We start from the raw sequence: 7342 nt of genomic DNA, 5'->3' as shown, positions 1-7342 counted from the left end.
TGTGTGTGTGTGTGTGTGTACAGGAGCTGCTCAAACCAGTCCAACAGTTTCCCGTTTTCCTCCTTTTTATTTATTTTCCTAAGCGGAGAACAGAAATGTGAGCTATGAAATGGAAAATGATCTATGACGGTGTTTGGAGTCGAGACGCGGAGAAAGTGAGTTTAGAATTTTAAGTCACCTTTATGAAGAGGGGATTGAAGACACCTTCCCACAGTGCTTTGTTTCGGAAAAGAGCAGTTAAATGATCTATGACAGCATTCGTACTTGGAGAGAAATCTCTTTTATTTGCTTTTTCCCCCCTCGGCTTCACATATGTTTGGCGAGAATGTAGATTTCTTGTTTGTTTGATTTGATTCGTTAGAGACGCAAACTAATCAGCGAGACGCTTGATGTCGCTTCACCATATGCCTCGTGTGTCTTTGTCAGCGGCCTGTCTGGATAAGAAATCTCCTGACCAATTTAAACTCTATTAATAGCTGTGACTGTGTAGTTCTACGAATATCAGCATCTTTAAAGGGATCGTAATCTAAAAAGTCCTTATTTGGTTTCACATGACCATTTTCTAAACTCTCGCTGACCTTTGGATTCAAAAACAAGCGGTTCTTGCTATTCTTGCAGTCTTTTAACAATTTCTTGCAGGATACAGTGACTGTTTGGTACAGTAGAGTTGTGCCTCTTTGCAAAGCCTGCATTAGATTGCATCAGGTTAAAGGAATAATTCGGCTAAAAATGAAAATCTGTCAATTTCGTCATTTATTAATTCTCGTCTTGTTCCAAACCTGTATGACTTACTGTCTCCTGCAGAACTTCCACAGAAGAAAGTAAGTGCTATAGTTTTGGAGCAACATGAGGATGAATGAATGATGACAGGATTGTCATTTTTGGGTGAAGTACCCATTAAATACAATCTAGTGATACCTAGTGCTAGTATACAGTATTATAGCAGTCTTGTCAAACAACAAACAGCTGAACACAAGCAGATAAATCAAAAACATGGCAGACAATCCATCGTACACTGTTAACTAAAACTCAAACTATTAAAAATAGTTTTCATTCCTTGAAATAAAGCTGAAATAAAAAGAAATAAAATATAAATATTAGATGAAAAACGTATTAAATAAGAAAAATTGCCTTGGCAACTAACGGAAATAACAATTAAAAGAAGCTAATTCAAAATATTAATAAATACTAGAACCGTATACAGTATAAATAATACTAAAATAAAACTGACAACATGAAATAAAATTAATCCAAAGAACTATACAATTATTACAAAAACTGTATAAAAATAAATCAAAACTAAATAAATATTTAACATTGACATAGTACAAAAACTAATAATACTGACAAAAGCACATAAAATCACTAAAACGTTAAAAAATTAAAACAAAAACTGAAAATATAAAAAATGAACCCAATCCAAAATATTAATAAATACTGTAATAGTATATAAACAAATTGAAATACTACAATTACTAAAACTAAAATGTAAATAAATCGAAACTAAATAAATATTAAAAACACAACTAATTAAAAAAAATCACAAAACAAAATTATTAAAACTTTATTTAAAACATTTAAATAAAAGCTAATTCAAAATATTTATAGATGCTATAGCATATAAATAACACTAAAGTAACACTGACAACATGCAATTTCAGAAATATTTACAGTTATAGTGAGTAATCAACCTTGCTCTGATTTGACCCGGGCCACAAAGGATGCTGGGTAACCATTACCTCACTGTGACTGAGCAAACAGAATTGCTAAACCGCTAATAGGCTGATCAATAATGGCTGCTGTATGTTAATGTCCTCATACACTTGAGACAAGACATATGCAATTTTTCATTATATGACCCCTTTAAACATGCTCTTGTTAGGTGCATTTATTCAACACAGTCTTGTTGGTTCATTGTAATGCAGCTTGTTTAAATTAATTCTGGATTTGATTGACTACCAGTCAATAAGATTTTACTGAGAGGAGCCTTTTGATTCATTTGCCTAAACAGTTTTATCTGTTCCAGAAAAAAAAAATCGATTTCAGTTTAGTCCAGGTCTTTTTCTTTAGTTTTCATATTCTTTTAATCATTTTTGGGAGTTGCTTATTCAGGATGCCAGAGCTGTTTTCCCAATAAAAAGTTAATTATGTGAAGGTTTAAAGCAGGGTCAAGCGTCAGACAAACACACTCAATACTTCAGAGCAGAGTATATGAACTCAGCTCTGATTGCACAAGTCTTTTTATTGCTTTGCTCTGATGATATTTCTCACGGCTGACACTGTATTGGAGTTTCCAGACAAGGAAAGAGTGAATCCTCAAGTGATGGTTTTGTTTGTGTCTAGCTTCTGAAAACCGTTTTTCATTCGATAAAACCATCCTCCTGAAGGACAAGCTCCAATTTTCAATAGTTTATTTATATTTGTTCTTGGCCTTCTTTAGCATAAAAGATGCCTTTAAGGAATTTGCTGAATAAATTAATTGAGTAATTATGCAAAATGTTTCCTTTTGTGTTCTACAGAAGACATAGCTTGGAATGACATGACCTGCTGTATACAAATGGACAGAATTTGGAGGTGTAAATGGATTATTATTATTATTAAGGTCAAGGTACGAAAAACCAGGAATAGTCCACCCAAAAATGAAAATTTGCTGAAAATGTACTCACCCTGAGGCCATCCAAGATGAGTCTGTTTCTTCATCACATTTGGAGAAATGTAGCATTACATCACTTGCTCAGCAGTGGATCCTTTGCAGCGAATAGGTGCCGTCAGAATGAGAGTCCAAACAGCTGATAAAGACATCACAATAATCCACAAGCTGCATGTTTGTAAGGAACAAATCCAACATTAAAATGTTTTTAACTTCAAACCGTTGCTTCCTGCTATTTTAATAGCTTTCTCCAGTGAAAAAATCTGAATCAGGAGAGAAATATGCACAGATCAACAATAAGCAGAAACAGTCCAAAACAGTTCTAAAAACATAGGTGGGTGGATTTTTATAACAGAAGATGGACTTTTTAACCGGTGGAAGCATTATTATGGATCATGATATTTTGGCCAGAAGCAACAGTTTAAGTTAAAAACGCCTTAGTGATGGATTTGTTTCTTACAAACATGCAGCTTTTTGCTTCACAGGATGTTAACTGATGACTGGAGTGGTGCGGATCACTTGTGGATTATTGTGATGTTTTTATCAGCTGATTGGACTCTCATTCTGACGGCACCCATTCGGATCCATTGCTGAGCAAGTCATGTAATGCTAAATTTCTCCAAATCTGTTTTGATGAAGAAACAAACTAATCTACATCTTGGGTGGCCTGAGGGTAAGAAAGTTTTCAGCAAATTTTCATTTTTGGGGGAACTGTTCCTTTAAGACGTCTCAGGTCTTGTGAAGCCTGAAATGGAGACAAGTTTATATGCGGTCTGTTCAGTCCCAGTCTCACATTATAAATGTATGAAGTGTGGGATTGGTCAGTGCTATGCTGCATGATCGTGGTGACAGTTGTCATGCAAACGTTCTCTCCATGGAGATAACTCAGAACACCCGCACATGTCACAATAAGAAAAGATATGAACTATATATATATAACCCATAAATAAATAAACACGTTTATGCTGCTTGTTTTTGCCGGGCAGGAAATTGGACGTTTTGATTTTTCTGGAGTCATGCTTGAAAATTACATTTCAACCAGACTTGTGTGTGTGTTTGTGTTTTTGTGGATCCACTTAGTCACTGAGTGAATCATGTACAATAAAAAAATATGTTTGGCTAAACAATGGAAGACCTGCTTGAAAACACTAGTTTAGCAGAAATCACACACTTTAGCTTAATAAATAGCTCAATAATTACACAACATGCAAGAAAATTGGATCATATGTTTAAATGTTTAGGACTGTCACAGTTTGTGTGTATAAATGGGGAAATTATGAGACAGAGAAAGCGAGCGAGTTATAAAACGTGTTCATGATCTGAACTTTGTTTAATTTTGTTTGTATTAGAAAAACGCAGCTCTCAGCAAACAATCAACATCATTTTTAAACCATTTATCCTTTTGATCTGCCTCTCCTTCTCCAGCACTCTTTCATCCCAGATTGCTAACCCAACTTTCCTCCACCCGAGCCCTCTCTCAGACCGTCGGTCTTAATTAAAGCTGAATTAAAAACACACGCATCAGCAGAGGGAATGCATTAACCACCATGTAGGCCAGAGGCGCTCGTGGCGCTGTGTGCGAGCTGCAGGGGTGACATCAAACCAAACCCTCATCACTTCCATTACCAGCACTTTCATGACCAATATTTACTCATCACAGATGAGACCACAGAAGCAGCGTTCCTCTCAGATTTCTCTGCATGACAGCAGGCCGCAGCCCGAAATGGTTTGTTGGCTGAATGCAAAAACAATGCAAATAGTAATCAAGTACAATCTAGTATAATTGTGCATCGGTAGGATAGCAAAATAAATGTACTTATCAACTTTTATAAGGCTAGTAAACAGATATAATTTGTTGTTGATGTCACAGGTTGTGCGTCCAAACAATCTCTATACGTTATTTTGATGCAGATTCATCTGTCACATAGTAGAAACTATGCAGTCGACAAGCAAAAAGCTTTCATACCTAAATTCATGAAGAAAACCTGTAAAAGGTAACAGAAAACATGACTTAGGCTACATTTAAGCAGTTTCACTTGCTGTAAACAAGACATTCAGAAACCAATTATACAGCCAAATTATAATGTTGACTACATGTGCATCATAAGTACTGTTCAAAAGTTTGAATTAATACTTTTATTTAGCAAGGATGCATTAAACTGATGGATACAGTGACAAAAACGTTTAATGTCATGAAAGACTTCTATTTCAAATGCTGTTTTTTGAACTTTCTTTTCATCAAAGAATCCCCCCCCCCCCAAAAAAAACCTAAATTATATATACTGTATATATCATTTATAATATATTCAGATAGACACTGTTATTTTAAATTGTAATAACATTTCACAATATTACTGTTTATTATTATTGCATTTTTAATCAAATAAATGCAGCCTCGGTGAACATACCAAACTTTTGAACAGTAGTGTATGAAAAGTACAGTATTACATCACATAATGTTTAGGCAAACTCATGATGGGATTTCAAGGCAAAACTTCAAATGCTGAAACTCTCTAGATTAATAGGGCAAGTTATCATTTCTGAATACAGAAGTTTTACCATTAGTGCGATGTATTTTATGTAATATTTGTAACATTATCTTGCTTTAATGGAAAAAAACCAACAACATTAGCCTATTTGTCTAGCAGAAGTCATGCCCTTTTCCAATTCATATTTTCTATTATTGTGTTCCAAAATAATTCTCCTCCGAGAGTTATCCATCTCTTTTAATGAAATATATTCCTAATTTGTTTATTGCTACATTTTGGGTCATGGATTCTTAAACCTTCCATTAAAAACTTGTGTTCAGTCTTCACAACATCGCCAAATGATAAGTGCTTTCTCATTAATTGAACAAGATCATCGGATTACGCTTTCATCGTGATAATGAATTCTTTATGAACAACAAGAAAATAACAGTCATAAAGTTTTAAACCCATTTTCAGTGATTCCACTGTATGAGATGCTAATACCATGGTATTTTAATAAATACCATTACACAAATTCACATACTATACCACTTAAATGAGAAGGTACTTCAAAGAATAGCAATTATACATATGTCAATCATGAATATCTGATATCATCACTTCACCACCATAGTACTAAGGTAAGCACATCTCTATGATAAGATAGTTATGTTATCTAATCTAGAAGTGTTGTTTTTGTGCGAGCAGTGGATACAATGACTTCTAAGTATGGCATTTTGGCAGAAACTATAGTTATCATGGTAAATTTCTGAAAAGGGTACCTTACATGAGCTATCATGAGTCTTTAATGAGGCTGTTTTCTCAAACACGCTGGGTTTCTGCAGGGGTCTCTCTCTCTCTCTCGTTCTCCTCCTCTGAAGTTCAAAGTTGCTTTCTCTTCAGCCAGAAAGGCTTCATAGCTGATGCGAATCTTGCGAGATGTTTTGTTTTTCACTGAATTTTTTTAATAAATTGGATGCTGATCAGAGTAGGCAAGACTGCGGGAGCTGCAGCGGGGCGTTAGCATCAAATCACCAAACACCGCAGTCTACACTTCAAACCAGCAGCGCGTGCCAACACTACAACGCTGCCGTTATAATTAATAGAACTATTTACTCTGCAAGCTTGCATAGCTGTTGTTCACTTTAATTCTACGTGCTAAAGTATTGTTACTTTCTAATATACAAAGCTGAATTAGTTGCTGAGTATCAGAACAACGCACAGTGGTGGAGTTTCAATCCCGAATGAATCAGTGTTCTGGAATGAATCGGAGGAATGATTCAATGACTCGATACTCAATGACTCGAGACTGGATAGTTTTGGAAAACAAAATGGTTGAATGCCTTGAATATGTTGCCAACTCATATTGTATGCCAAATTATTCATTCATAAACAAAGATGGTCTAAAAATGGTCTTCTAACTTTTCTTATTGCATTCAACCCTATTTCATCCCGCTTTATGCACAACACAAATGCAAGATTTTTGTGGCTTTGTGAGAGTTTATTTAAAAATATGATTTAATTTTAAAGGGGTCATATGATGCGATTTCAATTTTTCCTTTCTCTTTGGAGTGTTACAAGCTCTTGGTGCATAAAGAAGATCTGTAAAGTTGCAAAGACTAAAGTCTCAAATCCAAAGAGATATTCTTTATAAAAGTTAAGAGTCAGCCACACCTACCTAAAACGGCTCGTTCTAACACGCCCCCACATATCTACATCACTATGTGGGAAGATTTGCATAACACCGCCCAAAGGTTCACGCAAAGAAAGAAGGCGTAACTTTTATTCTCAATGTAGCATTGTTGCCGCTGCCGCCATTTCGTAAAGACGCTGTGTGCTTCGTTGTGAAAGTGAAACTACTTTGTTTGGTTTTCCAAAAGAGGACGATATCCGCTTCATCATGCCTAGAGCTGATCTGTGCTGGTCGCTGAGGGAATACATCAACTTTGCGCTGTGGATCGCCGGATCGGCTTTCACCGTGGACGAAGCGGAGTCCAGCCCGGGGTCGTCACATGTGGTTGCCGCTCCTTTGTCGGATCTGCCGGCCGCACCGTTATCGACCCCGCCGCCTCTGCTCACTCTAGCTTTTGGGCAGTGTAGAGTAGTGCTTGTTGTTTGTCATTTCTCTGATCACAAATGCAGACAGAGTTTTATGTTTATAAATGCAATGCAACGCAACACAACGCGTATAATTCATTATAATCAGTAATTATGTCCCCACTGG

This window comes from Sinocyclocheilus anshuiensis, unplaced genomic scaffold (assembly GCF_001515605.1).
Source record: "Sinocyclocheilus anshuiensis isolate Anshui unplaced genomic scaffold, SAMN03320099.WGS_v1.1 scaffold2168, whole genome shotgun sequence".
NCBI classification, from domain to species: domain Eukaryota; kingdom Metazoa; phylum Chordata; class Actinopteri; order Cypriniformes; family Cyprinidae; genus Sinocyclocheilus; species Sinocyclocheilus anshuiensis.
Note: the sequence above shows the minus strand (reverse complement) of the source record.